Source organism: Suricata suricatta, chromosome 2 (assembly GCF_006229205.1).
Source record: "Suricata suricatta isolate VVHF042 chromosome 2, meerkat_22Aug2017_6uvM2_HiC, whole genome shotgun sequence".
Classification (NCBI taxonomy): Eukaryota; Metazoa; Chordata; class Mammalia; order Carnivora; family Herpestidae; genus Suricata; species Suricata suricatta.
In genome coordinates, this window is record NC_043701.1 from 68409945 (window position 1) to 68434214 (window position 24270).

The 24270-nt window shown below is 35.6% G+C and overlaps 1 protein-coding gene across 4 annotated transcripts in view; it reads right to left on the reverse strand.

Annotated features, from left to right (window-relative positions):
• Window positions 1-24270, reverse strand: part of SEMA3C (semaphorin 3C) — a 177147-nt gene that overhangs the window by 144834 nt on the left and 8043 nt on the right. The window contains exon 1 of one of the 4 annotated variants that reach the window (XM_029928158.1): window positions 18043-18094. The exons of the other annotated variants lie outside the window; for them this stretch is intronic. The gene's annotated coding sequence lies outside the window, so the exon portion shown is untranslated. Of the gene's footprint in view, window positions 1-18042; window positions 18095-24270 lie in introns of those variants that run through there. 4 annotated transcript variants of the gene reach the window in all.

The following is a 24270-nucleotide window of genomic DNA, read 5'->3' on the forward strand; positions in this document are numbered from 1 at the left end:
AACACAATTTAGTGAATCTTGCTTCAATCCCCAATTTCTGGGCCTAGTACGATTAAAAGTCTTGTACATCTCTCTGTTTCACTTCTCGGTTCAGAGCAGTCCGGATAGATTTCTGACCCATGTGAGATAAGGTTGGGATGTTCGACCTTCCTACTGATTTCCATAGAAATTTCAGACACACTCAACATTTTGTGATGCTTAGCTAATTTACAGATGGCCCATGAGTGATACGGGAGTATCTCATTGGTCATTACAGCTCTTTTGTCATCTTTCCTCTGCACTCCTTCTGGAGCCCAAACTCCTGATACGCGTCCCTCCACACCAGGCACAAGGTACTGCAGTGAGTCTGACGTCATTCCCTCCCTGTCCTCCCCTCCCCATGATACCTCTACGGTGTGTACTAGAAATAGCCTCGAAAGCCAGTTTACCAGCTCCAACCACCTCTTAAATTCTGACAAATGGACTTTATCCATCGCATTACATATACACAAAAAAGCTTCAAGTAATTTGGGTTCCATCCAGAGGAATGAGAATGAGGAAAGAGAACTAAAAAGCAATGGAAACCAAGAAGACATAACTATGTTTCCTTTTCACACTCTTTTTTCTGGTTTTAATGATAAAATACATAAGAATGATTAACTGATTTAAAAATTTTCTAAGGGGAAATATTTAAATTTTTTAAGGAACAAACAAAAATATGCAAAATTTTTTTTGAGTCCTGGGGAAAAATATTCTACCTTCTCTGCTGAATATAATAGTCAAAATCAAACTACAAAGGTATAAGGACTAGTAATTTCATCCACTTAACAGAAATCTATTCTTCAGACTACTGAAGTATTATACTTTGCCTAAATCATGATTCTTTTTCCCATGCTACTAGAAAATTGTATTACTATGACATTTATTCTCCGATGTAAAAAGCATTTGAAATTATGGAATTCAAATAAAAATGATTATGCATTTTTTCTCTCTTATTCTTCTAAAAGTACCTACCATATGTTTAGGATAATAATTGCAAAAGTTTGAATTAGTAAATGTCTTTAAAAAAAAAAACATATACTCTCCATTTATATTTCTATTAGTTATACATTGCTTCATTTAGAAATAAAACTTTGTAATTACTCTTTACACAATGTTAAAATCTTAGGATCACATTCAAAATCATTGGTTTGTACAAGGGACAATAAATTACTGCTTTATACACTGATGAAGATCACTCTGACATTTGATTTATCTTCCAGTTCTTTGTAATCTTTCACAGTTAAATGCTGAATACATACCAATGTTTTAGTGGGAGATTTAGCACAGATTACTGAAATGTATTTACAGAGAGACCATTCTCCACTTTAACACTTAATGGTGTCTTTAAAAAAAAATTCTAATATCAAAGTCATTTATATCCTGCAGAGTTGTATAGATTCTTTTATGCATAATATTTCAAAAATAGTCATGGTATTTTCTGCTTTTCATATGACTTTCTACTTTATTATAGACCTGTGATTAAGTTCCATATGTATATTGCCTTAAAACGGAGACATTGTAGGAAAATGATGCCCTAGAAAGGGTTGAAACCAAAAAGGAAAAAGAGAGAGACAGCATTCTATAGCTAACAGATACTATAGACATTCCAATATTTTTTGAGTTGAAGAATATAGGCCACTAGATCATCTTGCACAAATACAAATGCTTCAAAAACATGCTAACATTCATTTGTTAAGGCATTTTTAAAAATTCAGGTGTAAAGATTTTATTCTGGATCTACTCTAGTTCCTCATTAAACTTCCACTCTGAATAAGTGACTCCTCTGTTAAAATTAGGGATGTGTGGTTATATTATGACTTTTCTCCTCCATTTTCCATTGCTTATGCATGAAAATATTTTGTCTCTTGTGAATGTATTCTAAAACAATATAGAACATTGACTATTCTTAGAGCATCTCCCTATTTTTCAGCAAAGAATGGAAGTCAGGAACAATGCTGTATTAGATAATCAAAGTTGGACTTCAACCTCTTGTCCCTAAACTCTTTCATCAGAGGATGATTAATGGAAAAAAGGCAGAAAATGTGATACCCAGAGTTCCTACTTATTTTTAAATCATAATCATCCCTTGCACTAGTTTATTTACATTTGTCTCCTTGTCTAGCTCTCCCTTTCTCTTAATGTTGTACCTTGAACTCCAACCATCTGGCCATGCCAATCAACTTACCTCAACATTTGGGAAACACATTAGCCAGGTTAGTTTCTCCAACTCCATTGCATCCTAATCTCTATAAATCATCATTGTTCAAATCCATCACATGATGTCATAGACTCAAACAGAACAAGTTGGGAAATTGATGTCTATGTGATTGCTCTATTAGATACATTCTCTACCTTCTTTCATGGCTGCATATTCTTAAAGTGTACACTTTCTTCAGGTAAAGCTCAGATTTTACACCACCTGTTTTGTTTTTTCTTTATGTCTTTAACCTTCAACAAAATCATTAACAGTGTCACCTATTGTGTGGCTATTATTTTCTAGAAATCCTTAATGGGATTGTTTATTCCTGGAAAGCAAGGAATCCATCATTTACAGATATGCTTAATACAGGAGATGATGCCTTAAATGTGGTAGGTTCTCCATCAGAAATTTTTAAATTAGAAAATATCTTGAAAGGCTGATGGGGTTATCATACTGATATGCAGCAGTGAGTATTTTATGTTAGTTGTCATCCAATGTTTATGTAGCTCTGAGATTACATGAATAATGCAGGGAATTATATCAAGGATATTTCCGAAGTATATCAAATAATTTCTGAAAATGAAAGACCCAAATTTATCAAAAAAATAACTTAAATTTCCTTTCTGTCATTATGAAACGGATAAGGATTTTTAAAATGCCAAAAACCTTAAAAAGTTACAAGGATTTTAATGCTCTGTCATGACTAAAAGGTAACTGAAGACATTTCTCTACTTTGAATATATTCCTGTAACTCACTTGAATGTTAACTTTTGTCGTACAGGAATACTGAGAAAACTAATCCCACCTCCCAAAGATAAAGTGCTTTTACCATGGTTATATAATAAATATCCAGGTTATAGTGCAACAAGATAATTCCTCCTTTAGTAGACAATACAAATACTTCAAAATAGTTCCTGAATATCGTGAGCTAAAGTTTTAACTGTGCCAGTTGCATAGGAGAGTGTATTAGAATATTATACCTTTTGGGGCACCTGCGTGGCTTAGTCATGTAAGCATCCGACTTCGGTTCAGGTCATGATCTCATGGTTTGTGGGTTCGAGCCCTGCATCGGGCTCTGTGCTGACAGCTGGCTCAGAGCCTGGAGCATGTCTTCGGATTCCGTGTCTCCCTCTCTCTCTCTGACCCTCCCCTGTTCATGCTGTCTCTCTCTCTCAAAAATTAAAAAAAAAATTTTAATTTTGAAAAAAGAATATAATACCTTTTTCCCATTTAAATGTGGGGGCCTCTATTGATAAAGATTCTAAAAAAAAAAAAACAAAACTAGTGAATTACATTTGTATGTGTGCAATTTAAGCTTCTTGTTTCACCCTGGAATGTCTTGGTGGTTTAGTCAGTTAACCATTTGACTCTTGATATCCACTCAGGCCTTAACCTCACAACTCATAAGATCAAGCCCCGCATCAGGCTCTATGCTGTCAGCGCAGACTGCCTGGGATGCTCATTCTCCCTCTCTCTCTGCCCGCCTCTGTTCACACACACACTCTCTCTCCCTCAAAATAAATAAACAAACTTTAAAAAATAAACTTCATGTGCCTCCCTAATAAAGTAGAATTCTTCATATCTTGTACACTTTTTTCATTATTATCTTAGTAAAATGTTTATTAAAATTAACCCTTCCATGATTTATTTTTTCACATTTTTAACACAATGATTATAGGAGTTCTTCAGAAATACAGAGATCATGGATGTATGTTTCTCTCAACAGAATTTTTTTAAACAAAATTCAATATTTCTCTAAAGAATGTTTCCAAAGTAGAGAGATTTGGAACGGCTCTGATACAAGCTAATTAGCACTTCAAGGGTTTTAGAGGCAGAGGACTATAAATGCTTTTTTTTCCCCTCTCTTTTGAGATGCTAACAGTAAAGAGTAGGTATAAAACATCAACACGTTTGTCTTTGGTTCAAAGTGTCTCCTAGTTCACAGTTCTCAATTTATCTTTGAAGGTTCTGTCTTTTTAAAGCCTGATTAGACCCACTCTTGCCCTCTCCTATCCTTCACACGCATTTCCAGTTTCGCCAGATGCCCCTTACGTGGATAGGCGGAGAGCGCGCGAGGACGATGTGGGAATGCCGCGGACAAGCAAGTAACAGATATGCCCAAGTTCTAGTATTTGCCTAGTGGCCAACAGACTTAATCTTTCAGGCTTTAGCTGTAATAGAAAAGGGCCAGATTAAATGACCTCTAATTTTTCTTTCAGCCATAAAATTCTGATCCAAATATAGGAAAGTGATGCATATTCTTTCTGGCCATCTGAATGCCACTTAGCATTTTACTTCAGTTAGACGGTTAGAAATAAGACAGCAACATAAAACATGTCTCAATCACTAATGGCACCCAACCCAACCACCATGACCTGATTTCTTTCTAATTGATTTATTCCACCCACCCACCCCCTCTCGCTCTCTCTCACACACACACGCTCCATAAATCCACACTCTGAAAGTGCCATTTATTTTAGTTAAAACTTTTCCTAAACTAGTCTTTACTAATGGTGTTTAATCTCCATGTGGCTTAAAGTAACAAACCAAGGAGTCTGTGTGTGGTGAGCATGTGGTCACGAACAAGAGGAAATCTGAATTTAAAGGGCAGAAAGCAATGGAAAATGGAAGCCAGCCGACTAACTCTGTTTTTCCAGCTGTTTCACTGGTAAAAGAAATTCTAATAAAACAGATAGTATTTCTTTATAGCCTCATTAGTCTTCCCTATGTAAACTGACAATGCAGGGCAGTGTTCCCTGAATCCAATGTTGAGATACAGTAATCATTCAATTTTTAAAATAAATTTCTTGATGATGTTTAACAAAGTGGCAAAATTTCATGAATATGTTAAATGACAAAGTGTGGATTCTAATGCTTGATAAATAAAACAAATTCAATTCCTACTATGTACATCAAAATATATATTAGGATAGAGTGATTAGAATATTGCAAAAATCTGTTAAGTTTATATATAAAAGGGTCTTAGTAATATATGCAATCTATTAATTATCTAGGTAGAAACAATGACTAACTTTAAAAATACAGAGGAGAAAAAATCTCTTATGAAACATCCAAACAATTATCTCATTTTCTAAAATACCTCTGTGATCTGGAAAAATCAAGGTGATGATTCAATTTAGGGCTATCTAAACAAAGTTTATCCTACATAAATTAATTATGTCAACTTTTTTTTCCCCCACTCTACAATGCACCCTTAACATTGACTGACTAATCTTTAGGCATGTGATACTAGTAAATGAATAAAATTTGCAAGTATGCCCTCATTAATGTTTTCCATAATATTTTCTGAAACACAATGAAGAGAGAAAATACTGAGAGCACAGCAATGTAAATTTAAGATTTATGTTACTTTATCATATCAATCATATTCAGTGTTCTCACACAATTTTTAGCATAATCACAATATTGTAATTCACATTATTACGTGATTTTTAAATTGGCTTTTAAATAGTCCTACAAGTACAAACATTAGACTCACTTATTAATCTATAATAATAACGCAATTGCAGAGAACTTGAAAATGCTCCAAACCACAATGAAATCAGCATCTTAAAGTAATTACTCAAGGTACCCATTGATATTATCATATATTATCATTTGCATCAACTCAAGGTAACAGTAAAAACTCTTGTCATCTGCCCATTAGTCATTCCAACTATGGGAGTTTTTTCTCATCTTATTATCTCCTGATGCTGTCAATTAACTAGGCCTCAATCATATGCCTATTATCAAGACATAGGTACATCTCAGACTACCTTTTGTAAAAGTGTCTAGATTAAAAACAAACAAACAAAACCCAAGGATAGAAAGAGAAACAAAAAGCCTTGTAGGTAGCCACCTAGATCAGCCTGTGATAGTGACCTGAACCTCAGCTGGAAAACACTAGAAGCTCTACTAGTAGAACAGGATCTCATATGACCCTCCTTCAAACCTAGCGATAGTTCCAAGTGGCTCTCATGGGATTCTCTCTCAGGCCCTACCCTAGTCTTGCCATCTTGGTACTCCGCTAACCGACATCTTAGCTTCTCTTCCTTCTGTGCCAACTTTTTTGTATTGTGCATCTTTTTAAAATCAACCCCACAATAAAGGAAAGGTGATGAGACCGGTGAAGCAGGGTGGTAGGACTCATGGAGCACCACCCATGGGGGGGGGGGGTGAGAGAGGCACACAGACCCCTTCTGACAGCAGGACAGCGTGGGGCTGTGGACTGTCCAGCAGGTTGATGGCCTGCCTGATCCACTGGCCTCCCCGTTCTGACAGTTATAACTCTGTTCACTTATTCTCCCTCCAATTTTCCTTTAACTTATTATTAGAAAAATAAGGCTCTAACATGAACTAGAGCTAAACAAAAGTATTTGTTTTTGTCTCCTGGGCGAAGGGACAGGATATGGAGTTGTAGGACAATGATTAGAAACATAAAATTTGGGAATTGCCATCAAAACATAAAACAACAAAAGCAATTTTCTTTTCTTTTTGTTCCTTGTGGGATAAGTGGATCTCTGGAATGAAGAAAGGTCCTCTTTTAATGCTGGGGACTGTAACCAGTAAACGTAGTAAAAAAAAAAAAAGTATAAAAAGACTATTTAAGGAAGAGCACAGTTTTCAAACTGCTCCCACGCCCAGGTCAAATCTGGCCCCTCGTTGACAGGTAGGGTAAGGGAAAATAAGATGAGGTGTGCAGGGCAGGGCACAAGGACAGAAAAGAGTGCTCCAGAGGTACAGAAGAGGAAAGAATGAGAATCAAGAAACTAAAGAACAAAAAGTAACCAGCTGAGGGAGAAATCCAGAAAATAGTCTAAAGCTGTTTAACTAGGTACAAGATTTGATACTGGGGAAAACAAAGAATTGAATGGAAATTCAAGCTAAGAAGATTAAGAAGGTTACATTTACAGTTTAAAGATTAAAGTAACTGTGCTACTTGGTTTAACTACAATATAACTTTTAAATTAAGAGGTTTTTTTGTTTTTTTTTTTTTTTTTACTTTTTATGCAGTACCTTTGTTAATAGTATGGTCAAATTATACAGAACAATGGATCATAACTATGTTGAAATTAATACATAATGAAACATTCTAAATTCTTCATTAACTTGGAAATATTTTTTTCTGTGTATTTACAGCATCAAATGACTTGCTAAAACTCCTGCCAGCCTTCGTAAAGAATAACCAGAGAGAATTTAGACGTAATTTATGTAGACCATTTCCAGATTTTTTCCTAAATAATTTCCCAGATTTAAAAAATGAAATTATATGTAAACCCAAGGACTAAATCTGAACTAATTCTTATTAAAGATGAGTAACACTGAGTTCCATGTGTGAAAATAATAGAAACAAAGATAGAGCTATGCATCAGAATAATAAATAATTATTATATTATCTATCTATCTATCTATCTATATATATATATATATATGCTCCAGGTAATTGACCATGTATCTCAGCATACGTACGTATTGAGCAAAATATGGGCATAACCAAATTATATCAGTCCTGCTGCTCACAGTACCAGGGGATCACACTGTGCTACATATAAGAACACTGACCTAAGATACATCCTCTTCCAATAGGGGCACCTGGGTGGCTCAGTTGGTTAATTTCCAACTTCAACCCAGGTCATGATCTCACAATTTGTGAGTTCTAGCCCCATGTCAGGCTCTGTGCTGACAGCTCAGAGCCTGGAGCCTGCTTCAGATTCTGTGTCTCCCTCTCTCTTTGCCCTTTCCCTGCTCATGCTCTGTCTCTGTCTCTCTCAAAAATAAATAAACATTAACAAAATTTTTAAAAATATATCTTTCTTTTGATAAGTATGTACAAAGCTAGGATATCTGGCATTAGATTTTAAATGAAATGACTAAATAAAAAGTTTTATGAACTTTTTTAGATATGAAATAATAGCCTACAGCATCACAACATTAACCCCACCCTTCCCAGAAGTTCTCTAACTTCTTCTACTGACGACAGGGCCTTGATAAATTCTATCCCAGAGTCTGTCAACATACCTACCTGATTTGATAGATAATTTGTGCCTTCTTGCAAATCTTAACACATGCACATATACCTACATATTTATGAAAAAATTAGTTGTGCTGTTGCTGACTTCCTTCCTAGATAAACATTTCTTAAATGCCCTTTCATAATATACATTTTCATAAGTAATATTTTCAGAAACAAAGACAAAAAAGTAAATGTAATATTTGGTTCAGTTTGGGTCAATTCATGTTTAATATCATGAACATGATATATGTATATATTTTAGAAAGCTATGATACAAACCTTTTTATAATTTTTACTTCCTTTTCTAATTATACATTCTAGAAAGAGAGTTCTAATTTTCTTTTTTTTTTTATTTACTTATTTTTGAGAGACAGAGCACAAGTGGCGAAGGGGCAAAGAGAGAAGGAGACACAGAATCCAAAGTAGTCTCTAGGCTCTGAGCTGTCAGCACAGAGCCCAATGCGGGGCTTGAACTCACAAACAATGAGATCATGACCTAAGCCGAAGCCTGACACTTAACCAAGTAAGCCACCCAGGCACCCCCAAGAGTTCTATTTTTCTATTATGCCCAATGCCATCAAGCATTCTTAAAAGACCTCTTGCTTTACCTAGAAGTGATTTTTTACTCTGTCATTGTGCTCAACTCTAGACCAAGAGTAGAAAACTCCATTTTGGCGAGGTTTAGATAGATGAACATAAATGAGTAAAGGAAACCAGGCTAGAATAGGACAACCCTACTCAGCCCCCTTCTATCCTTCTTAAATCCTCTGACTTTTAAAGAACAACGAGAAATATACACCATCAACTGAAATCCGACTCTTTTTTAAAAAACATTATTGATGGATTTTGAGAGAGAGTGCATACATAGTGAGTGCCAGTGCCAGTGGGGGAGGGGTAGAGAGAGGAGAAAGAATCCCAAGCAGGTTCCACCTGATAGCAAGGGGCCCGAGGACATAGAGGTAGATTTTGAACCTGTGAGATCGTGTCTTGTCTTGCTAAATATTTTACATACATTACATTTAATATTCATAATGAAAATATTAGGTAGTAACTAATTTCTTTTATTTGATAGCCTAATTTAAAAAGTGAATGGAAGTTGAGGAATTGCCATGAATTACATGGCTCCTAACTGGTAGAGAGACATTTCAAACCCAGGCAATCCCTGCTCCTAAGACTAATCTACTTGCCTTGGCCACAGAGCTTGTTGCAAAACAGAAACAGCTGTTCCATTTTGGTTTAAAGCAGGCCAGGATAATAGTTAAGAGAGCCCATTCACTACTGTCCTGTAAGTTATCCATTAAATGTAAGTAAATAAAACCCTTCTACCTAATATGTGAATTTATAAAACATAGCTCCTTCATGACGAGTTCACTGCAGGACCATAGAAATACTCCCTTACTTCTTTCCTCTTTACTACTGAAGGACCAAACTAATGCCATGACAGGCTTCAAATAAGCCTCAAACTAGAAGGTCCAAGTTTCTGTTTCCCCAGGCAGGACTAGACTTACTGGAATCTGTTGCCCCCCCTAAAGTTCCAGGAACTCTCTTGAAGCAGAGGACTTGCTCAAACAAGTTAAGAACAACGACCCCCCACTCATGATGATTCGGGTTAACGGAAACCTACTCCCTCCCACTCCCCGCCTAGAATCCGGGAAATTCCACCTTCCTGGGGGTCTCTGATTGGGTCAGGCAAGGTCAGACACCACCCTTAGCCGGGGCCAATCATGGTCCAGCAGAGGAGTACCTGACATTCCCGCTGTTTAGTGAGCCCGCTTAGTTTTAAATTAGCCAATCACCCCGCACCACACCAATCTCTGCAGATGTGCCGTCCTATCCTATTGTAATCCCTGCCCCTCACTCCACCCTTCACCCCATCCCTCGCCCCTGCTGTAATAAAAGCCCTGCTCTGCTTATGATCGGGTCTCTCAGCTGGGCTCCACTGCGTTGGTGAGGTCTGAGAGACCACGCTTAAGCCTGAATAAACACCCTTTGCTTTTCCAAAGGTGGACTCCCTGGTGGACTTGGTTTTTGGGGACCCCTTAATCTGGGCATAACACTACTGAGAATACACAGACAAGAATGAAATATGGAACATGTATAATTTGTCTTTTAGTAAATGTTCCCTGGAAGAGACGATATTGGACTAACTGCCCTAAATATAAATTGGGGAATATTGCACTATAACACCTCATTTTGCACACTGCACTGAACACCCTGGTGTAACTGGGCGGGGGAACTGAGTCACAGTATTGGCTGCTAAAGTGGGTAGTATAAGGAATTAGTGCACTTTATTTTGGTGCATAACCACCTGAATAATGTACGAAAGTAAGGCAATTTTGCCATTTGTCATGTTAGAATTAAATGATTTGATTTTTATAAATGATATTCTAAAACAATAAGTGAAATACCCCATGAAAATTTTCTTAAAAATTACCTTTGACTCAAGACCCTAAAATTTATGAATGTGGCTATTTTAGTATTTTCCAAAAGCAGTTTCCATTTAGCAAAGCGATTGTTTTTGTACCATTCAGGGAGGTACAGATGTGAAATCTGCATTTTGACCCACATCAAGTTGCATTCTTAGTCTACTAAGCCAGATATCGGTATTTTATTCCCAGAAATATTTAATGCATTTGTTTCTTAGTTGTCAGTTTGCTTCCTTTTGTTTATATACTTTGCAGGACCTGCTACCAAGCCCTAAGTAACAGGAGCACACTAAGTTTAATCATATCTCTTACAGATAAATATGTATCTTTCCAGTAAAGATCAATCAGTAAAGTTATAGGTGGAAGCTTAGAAACAACTATCTTAGTTTGATGTGACTGGAATCCTAAAAACACACAATGCCCTCGATAGCATGTGCTGTTTCATCTCATAAGTAGCTAACTTTCTTTTTCCTAAACTGCATCCAAGGAATATGCATCCAACATATATATATGTTAAACATAACGTCCCCCAAAACAGAAAGTTTTTTCCTTTTTTTCCCTCCAATGAAAGACATCGTAGTGGTGCATTGAAACATATACTATAAAGCACTTGACAATGGCCACGTTTTTAATTCATGTTGTTTTAATGCAAACAAGTAAACAAGACATAACCCTTTTGATCAATACTGACTCTTCAAAGGCCCAAAGTAATCAATGTATTTTGTTTATTGACCTGCTCATAATATTGCTTTGTTTGTTTCTATCTCAAAATTCTTATAAATGGTATTTAGCTCCAGACACCTTTGGATCTGCAAGTATGCAGATACGTTTCTTAAGCTACTAAAAGCCATATCTTTCCTGCCTACATGACAATAGTAGAATCACAGTACAAAGACCAGAGACCTGAATCAAGATAATTTTCTAAGAAGGTTAAAAGCATTTTAAGAAAGGTACCTCTGAATTTTGGCACTTTATGATCCTGGAACTTAGAGCTAAACAGAGTTTGATTCACTAATTTTGTGCTTTCTGAACTACTTCTGCTCCTCTCCACCACTCTAAATTGCTGATGCAGATATAATTCATTTGTTCCTTGACTTTCAGGTGTTTATTAAGCATCTATTATGCATCATGCTCATTACAGAGGCTGGAAAAGAATGATATAGGAAAAAAGAACAGAACCTTTTTCTCATTTCCATAAGTGACGTTTTTCTGAGAAGAAATCTTCCCTATCTTGTATCTAACTCCCACTCTCCCAACCTCTACCACTACTATCTGTAATCTCCTCACCTTCTAGAGTCTGTTTTCCACAATTAGACACAAAATACATATAAATGAAATTGACATGAGAAAGTACCCACTACAGGAACCTTTATTTAATCTTCTTAGCAAGAGACTCTATGTCTGGTAATAAACATAAATGAAGACCTAGCTTAGGTTGCCACAAACAGCACAAAGATATAACTACATTTCAAAATATAAAGGAAATAGAAAATAAAACAATTTTCTAGGTCATGGCTTTGAAATGGATCTTCACATTTCACCCAAAAATGAAGGATATCTGTTCACTTTTAGTGGGTCGTCAACCCATTATGCTGCATTATCACTGAATTAATGATGATTTCTCTGCCATTGGAAATCTTAATTATTAATTATTGACTAAAGGAACAAAAATTTACAGTTTACCACTATGCTGGAAACCATTAGAGCAATAGATTGAATACAGTTCTCTTTCATTGTTAAAAAATACTTATAGATCTCATATTCTTTAATAGAAAGTGAACTTCAGGGATTTGGGAACAGCAATTCCTAACATAACTGCAGAGTGTAATTGCCTGGAGGAGTTTAAGAACACTAGTTTCTACTACACCCCATCCCTAGACATACTGACTTAACTGCTCTGGGTGTGGTCTTGGCAACAAGATTTTAAAACTCCCAGATGACTCTTAGGGTAGCCAATGTTGAGAATCACTGTTTTAAGGTTTTAGATTGAATCCAGTCACTCATTTCCAAAACTCAGAATTATTGATTTTTTTCCCTAGTTTAATTTCTTCTGTCTTCTACCCTTATGATGTAAGGGCAAACTGCTGATAGGAAAGAAAGCCCAGAGAAAGCACGGACTCCAGTATAGAATTTATTTGGGGGATGGAAGGTATTTCTGAAGACCTGATTATTTTGAACCTCTGGTATTTAAGACAGGCTCCTTTGTGCCTTTCTTTGCTCTATCCCTCAAATATGGCCGAGACTGTGTGGGAGCCAGGAGAGAGAGAAAGAAAGATCACATGCACACTAGAGCTAACAAGAGATTTGGAAATCAAGAAATGGAGAGGATAAAAACAGTCCCCCCTCCCCCCCATCCCGACCACCACTATACACAGTTTAGAATTTTTAATGTTGGGCATTTAAAGACCATTTGGCAAAGGGAGCCAAGCTGTTAACTGATAAGTCAGGCAGTGATAATGATTCTGCATAGTCACAGGCTCTGCTGGGAATTTGGAGGTAAATAACAAAAGAAAAGAAATCAAAACAAAAGAAAATCGTACAGAAACACCTTGCCTCAGAGGACTGCAGACCTTTGACTAAATGCAAATATGTCTTCCTTGGCACTCCAATTGAACTGCTCTCTCAATCTAGTTTATAACCATGATAAAAACGGCTATTCCTGTTAGCAGAATGATTAATGCCCACAATGGGTTTAAAGCCAATATTCTAAACCAATTTAAGATAATGTTTTATTTCAAAACTGACCATTTCTAGGAGTCTGTGCCTCGTTTATGGCCTGGTGTGCCTGGTATACTAGTGCTTTATGTAGTTGGTTTATGTTGCTGATAAGAACAGGTAGTCACCAAGGAGTGGATTCATGCCACACTTTTTTAGTACTGAAAGATGTAACACACAATAGTGCACAAGGTGGGCAACCTAAAATATTCCCGGAATTTGATGCTGTTCTTTGGGTCTTTTTTTATTTAAATAACGTATTAATGGAATCTATCTAAAACATGGAGGATGAGTGGGGAACAAAGCAGTAAGAGACAGATGGACACAACATTGTTTATGAAAGCCTAAAAGCTTTTTCCTCATACTGACCCATAATTTGCCAACAATCAATTCTAACCAGATTTCCCAGCTTTCTCTTTAAGGTTAACATAATTTGTAGTGTTGGCACTTAATTCAGATACTTGTATACCTTGAAAAATGTCAATGAGGGTGGCCTAGGTGGCTCGGTCAGGTAAATGTCCCACTCTAGACTTCAGCTCAGGTTATGATCTCATGGTTCCTGAGTGCGAATCTCTGGGTTTTGAGCTGACAGTATAGAGCTGGCCTGGGATTCCGTATCCCTCTCTATATGCACCGGACCCCTCGCTCTTTCAAAAATAAATAAATATTTAAAAAAATATCTATGCTATGAATGGACTTCAGCAAATTTATCTTTAGTTATAAAACTCTATTATTTTTTTTTATCTAGAAGCAATTTTAGACAAGGTTTTAAAATTGTTTCAGTACCAAATATTTATTAGAAAATTTGGAAACCAAATACGGTTGTCTTAAAGATAATTTCACCTAACTGCTCAGGACACTGAATTTCATTTCCAAAGCAAAATGACACATCTTAACTCTAGGCCATCTTTAAATCAGTTCTTGCTACACATGCCATCAGCACCTGAGCTCTAAGGGTTTCACCATTTCATGAATAATTTCAGGCTAAGCTTGATAATCTTTTTCTCACTCAATTAAAAAAAAAGAAAAACCAAAGAGGGGACAAAAGGCAAAGAAAGACAGGTGGTAAACTGCTGGATGAGTCTATTTTACACTTTAAATCTCTAATATAACATCTGATATGTCTACATATAGTTGTATGTATAGAAAAGTGTCAAATACAAATCAGAAAATTAGACAGGGGAAGAAGTAAACAGTGCAGGTGATTATACAAGATTCTATAATGAAAAACTGCTGAAAATAAATCAATTATAAAAGAGACATAGCTATCAGAGGCATAATGAGGTGAGAAGCAATCCTTTCCTTTCATCTGAAAGCAGAATATTTTATTTTTCTGTATCAAAGCAATATGTGTTTTCTTCAACAAAATAGAGCCTACTGAATGTTCTTTTCCTTCTGTAATAGGAAATAGCTTATACCACTATAGTTGATAACAATTAAATGAATAACCAAAGTATATAATACTGGCATAAAGATCTCTTTGCTTATCCTACTTTAGATATCAAAAAAATATATACAACTGCATATCACATACACAATAGAAGATCCTCTGGAGAAAAAAAAAAAAACCTGTGCATAATTAGATTTTCACACAATGGTTTTAAAACTCCAGTCATATCAGCAGGTTTTGAGTACTAATGGAAAATGGAATTGATGCAATTATGTTGAACAGTGGCAGGAAGCATGCTTTTAAGAGAATCAGCTTAAAGAAAAAAATTCCCAGTTGCATGTGCATTAAAGCTGTCAAGACGTTAAGCTAAAGATCTCCTCTCTGTGCCAGCTAACCCCCTGCCCGACTCAGGAAAGTAACTTTCTGAAGCCATGCCAAGCCCTTTGCTTGAAAATAACATCCTAATTGGTTTCTTCTAATAAAATTCAAAATGTTCCTTTTGGTGATGATAATACACTCATTGTTTTATTCCAGCTTAATGTTCTGGTCTTTTGGAATGTTCTGGGTATTACTGTTCAGGGAAAAGGAAAAAAAGAAAAAAGAAAAAGAAAAGAAAAACTCATGGGTCTGAATTTATGTTATTAACAATCTAGGTGGATGGACCAGCAAAAGTTGGAAGTTTTTGTTGCCAGAAAGACTGCTTCTATTAAAGTCCAGATTTGTATATAATACCAATGAGATTCTAATTGCTTCCCACTGTTTGCATCACTACTGCGTAATGCGTATGTGTAAATACAGAGCCAGGCTGAGCAGGCTCAGGGAATGCTGAAGGCTCTTACTGGCAACTGACACAAGATAAATTATCCAATAAGTCTTTTCAAATCAAGGGATAATTTAAGTCACAAGGCTTTGTTTTTGCTTGAATTATTATAAGAGGTTAGAAAGTTCTAAAAAGAACTCCAAAATACTCACTGCATAATATTATCAAAATTTCTACATGCCTGGTCATCATCTTAAGTTTCTTTATTGAAAGTTTTCCAATCCAGTCTATTGAAGGGTTTGTATATATAGGCGTAATTTCATAATGAAATTTAAAACAACTATTATTTGTTTTATAGAAGCCAATTTTATTATCACTTTGCTCCTATTCACTTATTCATTAAACAAGAATGAAGAGGTCCCTGTACTAAGACTTACAATTCTGTTGGAATTGTGTTTTTATATGTAATAGTCTCCAACACTTGAGAGAAACCGTGGCCACAAATACCACTTCTACCTGACCCAAATTAGCAAGGTCAGGAATACTAGGGCATCGGACTCCCTTTACTCTCAGTTTCTAATTTTGTTAGTGCGGTCGTGAAATCTTCAGACTGCTGTCCATTATCAAGTTTCAGTAATGAATGAAGTGCCAGCTTGGTGCACTTCACACAGTTTGTACAAAATTATGACCATCTACAAAAGAGGCCTTTTCTAATCTAATTTTGTGAAATGAAGACTTCAGAAAACGAATCACACAATGAAAGATTAGGTTTCACATGCTATAATTGGAAATCTGCTAAGTCCTTGGCAATTGATGCTAACTATACAAACACTAGCAACCTGGGTTCTAAGACTAGTTCACTAGCTGTAAAAGCAAGCCTAGTAAACAAATTTATGTACTGATGGTGTCTTTACATATGATTTGCCCTCTTCATTCCCTTTATGTCCCTGTAACCTGTAGTAAAGCTGGATTACCTCCTTCTGGTAGGTTGTTACTCAGCAAGTCCTTTTGTTCTCACCATTCCTAACCATCAGTGACGGGAAGGAGGTGAGGCTCAAATACAGAAGTCACTAGAGTTTCTTGTTCCACTCCTCAGCTCACTTACACCAAGCTGTTACTGCACACGTGTGTTCAGTACTACGGTAAGTACTGACGCGTTGCCAAGCTAATCGCCCAATTTTTATATAAACTTGTGGTATTTGAATCTTTAAAGTAAGAGAACATATAAATAATACATTAAAAACAATACCAGGAACACAACAGCTTTTATCTTCTGACTTCTCAATTTTTGTTCTGTGCATTTAAAGGACAGTCTACACTTAGGAAAGACCTAACTGGTAGTGAAACCCAACAAATCTTTACTCACGGGGTGTGTGTATGTATGTGCATGTGTGTGTGCGTGTGTGTATAGATAGAACATTTAATTTTTACTCAGATATACATCCCCTGTCCATAACTGATTCTATCTTTAGAAAGTGAAACTCCATACCAAGGAAATAAGATGGTTTTTTTTTTTTTGAAAGAATTTAGCAACTGTTTCTCTGGTGCTATTCCTCCTGCAGAGAATCCAGGTTTTCTTTTTATGATATCAGCTGTCTGACCCTCTTCCTAGAAGAGTAGCAATTATCTTTTGAAAGTTATATTGCTTTCACTCCTTTGGTCTATCAATTCCACTGAGACTAGAGACTTGATATTAGCCATTACATTAGATATAAGATTAAAGATGAGCAATCTTATATTCAAAGTCTGGTACCTGCTCATTATTTATAAGAAAATAGTTTCAGTGAGATAGTAATTTAGGAATTAATTAGGTAGAGTATTTCATACTTTTTAAAAAGTATCTAAAATGCTATCAAGTGGTAATACTGAGAAACACAAGAATATTAAGCAAGTTCATTGACATCACTTCAAACTAGTGCATAAGATTATTTTAATGACTTTTTTTCCTTCTAAGGCTAAATAAGAATAAACAGAATAGAATACTCTATCCTAAGAACTGACAAAGAGGAAAATGGTATCCTGATGTATATAGCACAACTCCTGACTATGGGTATTGTACCTTGGCAAAGGCAAGACAAACTCTGTTCATTCATTTACGTAATTAGAGACAAATAAGAATATGAATTTTTGATAATGTATTGCCGCAACTTTTCCAAAGATAATTTAGAAACAGTTCTAATATAGTGTTAAATATATTTAAAGTTTGACATAATAATCCATAAATTATTGCTAAAACCACAGCTATAATTAATTTTTCTCTCCATATACCATTTCCTCTAGGATTACCTCTGCCACCGTCAAGCTGTGAGTCCTTAGCCAAAGCACTTAGCCTCCCTGGGCCTTCCTGCCGAGCTACTTCATAGGAATTCTATAATTAATGACATAACAAGTGAGAAATCTCCAAAGAGTTAAAAGCACTCTGCAACAGTAACATACCACTACTGAGTTCTCAAAGGCAGTTAAGTCCCACTGAGTAAGGGGGGAAGGCTGAAATGACTGTTTCTGAAAAGCACGCACCTTGACAATGTAGAGCGAACGTGCCATCTTTTACAGCTCAGCACATTGTTGCAGGACTAGCGCTACCCTAAAATAGCACACGGCTCAGCGCTTCGCTGTTTTACGTGCCCTTCTTGCCAACTCACACTCTGCATTAGAAAATCTCGAACTTTTCTGTTCCTTGCTTTTAAATATGTTTTCATTAACAACAGCGGTCCTCAGGAACATATAAATGAAAATCCAGAAGGCAAAGGAGTACTGGAATTTGCCCAAAGCTTACAGTTGAGCACTTTCTCAATACTTTTATTTTTGACACTAATGGAACTAAAACCAGTATGATCGCCTTTTTATACCTTGTTATAGAAAAGATATTTAGGAAATGGAAAAATTCAGCCGATCTTGGGGTTATATTTAGTTGATGCTACAGTGGTATCTATAAAAAAGAACCAATCATTTTCTTTTCTTTAAGAGAAAGTGTAGACTATCTTGAACTTATAGAGACACTACTCTGATTAATTTGCACAGTGAGGTGAAGGGATTGAATGATAAATGTGTCTACACTTCTTTGTCTGAGCTCAAACTTGTTCCCACAGCCACAAAGGAAGCCCTTACCTATGGTAATGAAATCAGCATGTATTACAGTTTTAACTCCCTCATCCTCACCTCAGTGAGTCTGAAATTGAAGGGGCAATTAGGGACAGTAGAGAGAATTTTATTTCCTTTATTTTTGGGAAGGATCATGTACTAAAAGAAAAGTAGAAGTCTACTGTGACACCCTTAACATGATCAAGTGAGTTTACAAAATGCCTGAGAAAAATGCTCCTTTCTTTTAACTGTGATTTTGTGACTGTTAAAACGAATTCTCACAGCATCTACCAAAATGGCTCTGGCGTCTGACTGCTTCTGTTTTAATCGTGTCCTTTTCTATCCCTGTGACCTCAGGCAACTTACTCTCTTGGAATCTCCATTTTATGAGGATAAAAATAGCACCTAATTCACAGTGTTGTTAAGAAAATTAAAAATAGGCAAACCATGAGAGACTCTTGAATACTGAGAACAAACTGAGGGCTGAAGGGGGAGTGGGAGAAGGGAAGGGGGGGTGATGGGCATGGAGAAGGGCACTTGTGGGGATGAGAACTGGGTGTTATATGGAAACCAACTTGACAGTAAACTATAGAAAAAAAAACTTTAAATAATAATAAAAAATAAACAAATAAATTTTTTAAAAATTTTTTCATAATAAAATAAGAAAACTAAAAATAATGCCTGGTACAAAAGCAATATTAATGTTAGTGATTATTATAATAAATACAAATAAATTACCAAAAGTATTTTATAACAGAAGACAAAATAGCCTATGTCCATGAAGAATGGAAAAATGCGTATCTTTATTTCTAGGTATTCTTCTAAATCAAAATTGCAAAGAAAGGTATGTAACATATACTTTTAATCTACATATGTGAAGAACATATCAAAATACATAATCAACATGTAATGAATATAAAATAAGCTATCTAAAGCAATCTATAGATTCAATGTAATCCCTATCAAAACACCAATGGTATTTTTCACAGAACTAGAGTAACAAATCCCAAAATTTGTATGGATCCACAAAAGACCCCGAATAACCAGAGCAATCTTGAAAAAAAAAAAAAAAAAAAAAGAGGAAAACTGGAATTACCACAATCCAAGATTTCGAGATAAACTACAAAGCTATAGTAATCAAAACAGTATACATAGATACATAGATCAATGGGACAAGATACCCATACTTACATGATCAATTAATCTGTGGGAAAAAACCAAGAACATACAATGGGGAAAAGACAATCTCTTCAATCTATGGGGTTAGGAAATCTAGACAGCCACATGCAAAAGAATGACACTGGATCACTATCTCATACCATATATAAGAATAAACTCAAAATAGATTAGGGACCTTAACGTGAGATCTGAAACCATAAAACTCCTAGAAGAAAACATGGGCAGTAATCGGTCTTAGCAATATTTTTCTGTATCTTTCTCCACAACCAAGGGAAACAAAAGTAAAAATAAATAGGATCAAATCAAACTCAAACCATTTTGCACAATGAAGGAAACCTTCAACAAAATAAAAAGGCAATCTACCAGATCGGAGAATACATTTGCAAATGACATATTGAAATAGAGCTTAATATTCAAAATATATAGATCTCACACAACTCAACACCAAAAAAAAATAATCCAGTAAAAAATGAGCACAGGGGTCCTGGATAGACATTTCTCCAAACACATAGAGATGGCCAAAAGACACATGAAAATATGCTGGACATTGCTAATCATCAGGAAAATATAAACCGAAGTCACAATGAGCTATTATCTCATACCAGCCAGAATGACTAGTATCAAAAAAACAAGATAGAAATGTTGCATAATGTTGGTAGAATGTAAATTGGTGCAGCCATTAGGGAAAACAGTATGGAGATTCCTCAACAAATTAAAAATAAAAATACCACATGACCCAGTAATTCAATTTCTGGGTATTTACCCAAAGGAAATAAAAACACTATTTTGAAAAGATATAAGTACCCCTATGTTTACTGCAACATTATTCACAATAGCCAAAATATGGACGCTACCTAAGTGTCCATCAACAAATGAATGGATAAAGAAAATGTGGCATACACACACACACACACACACACACACACACAGACACAGACAATGGAATATTACTTAGGCATAAAAAGAAATAAAATCTTAACTATTCACAATACATAAATAGACTTATAGGGATTTCTGCTAAGTGAAATAAGTTAGACAGAAAAAGACAAATTCCATATTACTTCACTTACACACAGAATCTCTAAAGCAAAACAAATGAACCAACAAACAAAAAAACAGAGACAGACTCATAAATACAGAGAACTGGTGGTTGCAGGAGAGGAGGATGGAGGGATGGGCAAAGCAAGTGAAGGAGAATAAGAGGTGCAAACTTCCAGTTATAAAATAAACAAGTTACAGAATTAAAAAGTACAGTAAATGAGATCATAAATAACATTGTAGTCATATTTTATGGTGACAAATGGTCACTACATTCATCATGGTGAGCACTGAATCATGTATATAATTACTGAATCATTATGCTGTACATCTGAAATTAATATAACACTGTGTATCAGTTATATTTCAATAATATTAATTAGTTAAACCATCTAGCATCTCTTAAGCTACATTCATTCAACAGAGTTCACCACATATCTCTGGATAAACATGAACTAGACACATTTTCTCATGGAATTGCTTTGATCAGATGACTTAATAGATATAGCACAAAAACCTCACTCTTTTTTTTATTTTTTTTCATGTGTACTTATTTTTGAGACAGAGAAGAGACAGAGCGTGAATGGGAAGGGGCCAAGAGAGAGGAAGACACAGAATCCAAAGCAGGCCCCAGGCTCTGAGCTCTTAGTACAGAGCCCAACGCAGGGCTTGAACTCAAAAACCATGAGATCATGACCTGAGCCGAAGTCGGACGCTTAACTGACTGAGCCACCCAGGCGCCCCAAAAACCTCACTCTTTTAATTTCAGGTCACTGAAGCTTCTCAGCTTGGTTGGCAATTGCAGGAACCTTGTACCTTTAGAAATGGCTCAGTATCACAGCATCATCTTTTGGCAACAGATTTAAGCTTGTAAGAATGTGACAAAGCTCACCCAGAATAAGAAACTTTTTTATGCCAGGAAAATAGGAATTTCCAACTTTTTTCAAAGAATCTTTAAAAGAACACATCAGTAACATATTTCTACCCTAATACTTCTCAAGGGACATTCTTTGCACTTCTTAAAACTTCCCCAATTCAAGGCTGTGAAAGAGATTTCATTTTATTTTGACTACTAAGAGTCCTATATCAACATATACTACAGAGAAAAACAGACATGAAATTTCTTAGCAATGTCTTCTCATCTCCTGCTTTCACTGTGTTTGTAACAGTTTTAACTTGCTCTTGTAACACAAATTCGGTGCTGCTCTACTTAAGACTCTTTATGATTTAGGTAGTATCCCACTCCTAACTGTACTTATCAAACCCTTCTGATTTCAAAGACACTCACGGGGGAAGAATGCAGAGTTTCATTCACACAGCATTCCTTGTTGAGTTTGAGTTTATTAAAACATGGTTTGTTATTAAAGATGTTTAATTGGTATTTAACTGAAACCATCAGAAGGGGAATTAAAACAAACTGCATTAACACAGTTTTCCCAAGAACTAAATATTTCAGAAGATTCAATACAACCAGAATGAACATTCTCCAAGATTAATGGAGAAATCAAGAATAATTGGCTTTATTTTTATCTCTTGGGCAACCAGAGACAAACTGTTTTCCACAAATGTGCCTTGTAATGTTAATGCTACTAGAGTTCATAAAGACACAATTTATTATTTTGAGTTTATTGTCCAAGAACAATTCATTGGCTTTCAGGTTTAGCTCACTAGTTCACAGGGGTCCTCTTATTCATTGTTTAATTAAGCTTCTTGTCAAATGAAGCAGATATTAAAAGATAAAAGATGTTTTATAAAATTTCATCATCTTTCATTTCTATACTATTGATGACCTGGAGACTTTGACAATTATATTAATGAAAATTTCAGCACTGAAAGAAGGCAAAAAGCATCACAAGGTAAGTAATTGAAAGAACTTATAATCCTATGCAAGCTTAGTCCCTACACTTAATATACCTGTTTCACTAAATAACTCAAACTGATATATTTCTGTTTTTAAAACACTGTCATGCACATGTCAATGTAAAAGTCAACTTTGAGCCAGAAAACTGGCCAATATTAGCTATGGAAAAATGTATCCAAATAGTAGAAATCTTTATAAAGTTTTAATCTTTTAATTGTCATTTTCCTTCTGAGTTTAAAGCCATTAGTCATAGGCTTCAATGGGGTGGGGAGCAGTTTAGTGAGGATCTTTACAATTGAACACCAGCAAAGAAGTAACAGCAGTCACAAATAATCAACTTTTCTGCAGTGTATCTATCAGTGAATGCATTTTTGAGTTTTCACTGCTTTAAATACTTCCATAGGCACCTTAATAACTCATAAAAGTTTCAAGCCAAAAGAAAACTTGAAGTAGAGCCAATCTGCTGTGTATTCAGTAAAATGATATTCAGGTTTTTTGAAGCCTCTAGAATACTGAGTATATCCCTACTTCTTTATTTTATTTTGTGTTGTTGTGCATGTGTCCGGGTGTGTGTCTGTCTGTCTGTCCCAGGCTTCTTTACTTAAGAGCAAAGTGATGAGTGCTGTGGGGATATCCTACTTCTTTATTTCTGGATTATTATGTTTCTAGATCTAAAAACATGCAAATAAAAATAATCCAATACTCATCAGGATTACTTAAAAAATGTCTATCTTAGAGGCTGTAGTGGAGAGACACAACATGCACATGACTGGATTACTGCCTTTATGGTAACAGAGGCGGAACTACTGTGTAATTTTGGATAACTCCTGAATTGCAATTGATACCCAATCTTCTAAACAAACCAGAAATTTTGCCATTTCAGTTAAGTTAGTAATATATATACTCATTAGACCATATAAGGCTAACTAATTCAGTAAATAAATCTCAATTGAAGTAGTGAATTTTGGGGTGTCTGGGGGCTCAGTTGGTTAAGGGTCCAACTCTTGATTTTGGCTCTGGTCATGATCTCATGTTTTCTGAGTCTGAACCCTGAATCTGACTCTGAGCCGACAGTGCAGAGTCTGCTTGGGGCTCTCTCTCTCTCTTTCTGTCTCTCTGACCCTCCCGTTTTCCCTCTGTCTCTCAAAATAAATAACCTTAACAAAATAAAATAGTGAATTTAGGATCTATTAATTTCCTCACATAGAAAGTATTTCAAAGAGCAAGTATTCCTGAATAAATTTCAACTTATCCATCAAAGGAAAAAGGGTAAAAAATCAAATATACTATTTAACAGCTATTACCCTAGGAGCATATATATAACCTATACTTGATATTTATATGGATGTTTATATTTGTATTTTATTTTATGGGTCTATTTATACAAATATATTTCATATCATGGTACAGACGTGGATCAGAATTTATCCCACATGACCCCCTGCCTTCCTGAGGTTTTATGGTACTCTAAAATGTCACAAGATTGGCAAATAGTTAAATAAAATTTCAAGCCATCCACTATGCCATGATAATCATAGAAGTAAACTAAGTAGACAGGGTTCTTAAGAAGTTCAAACTTAGCATGA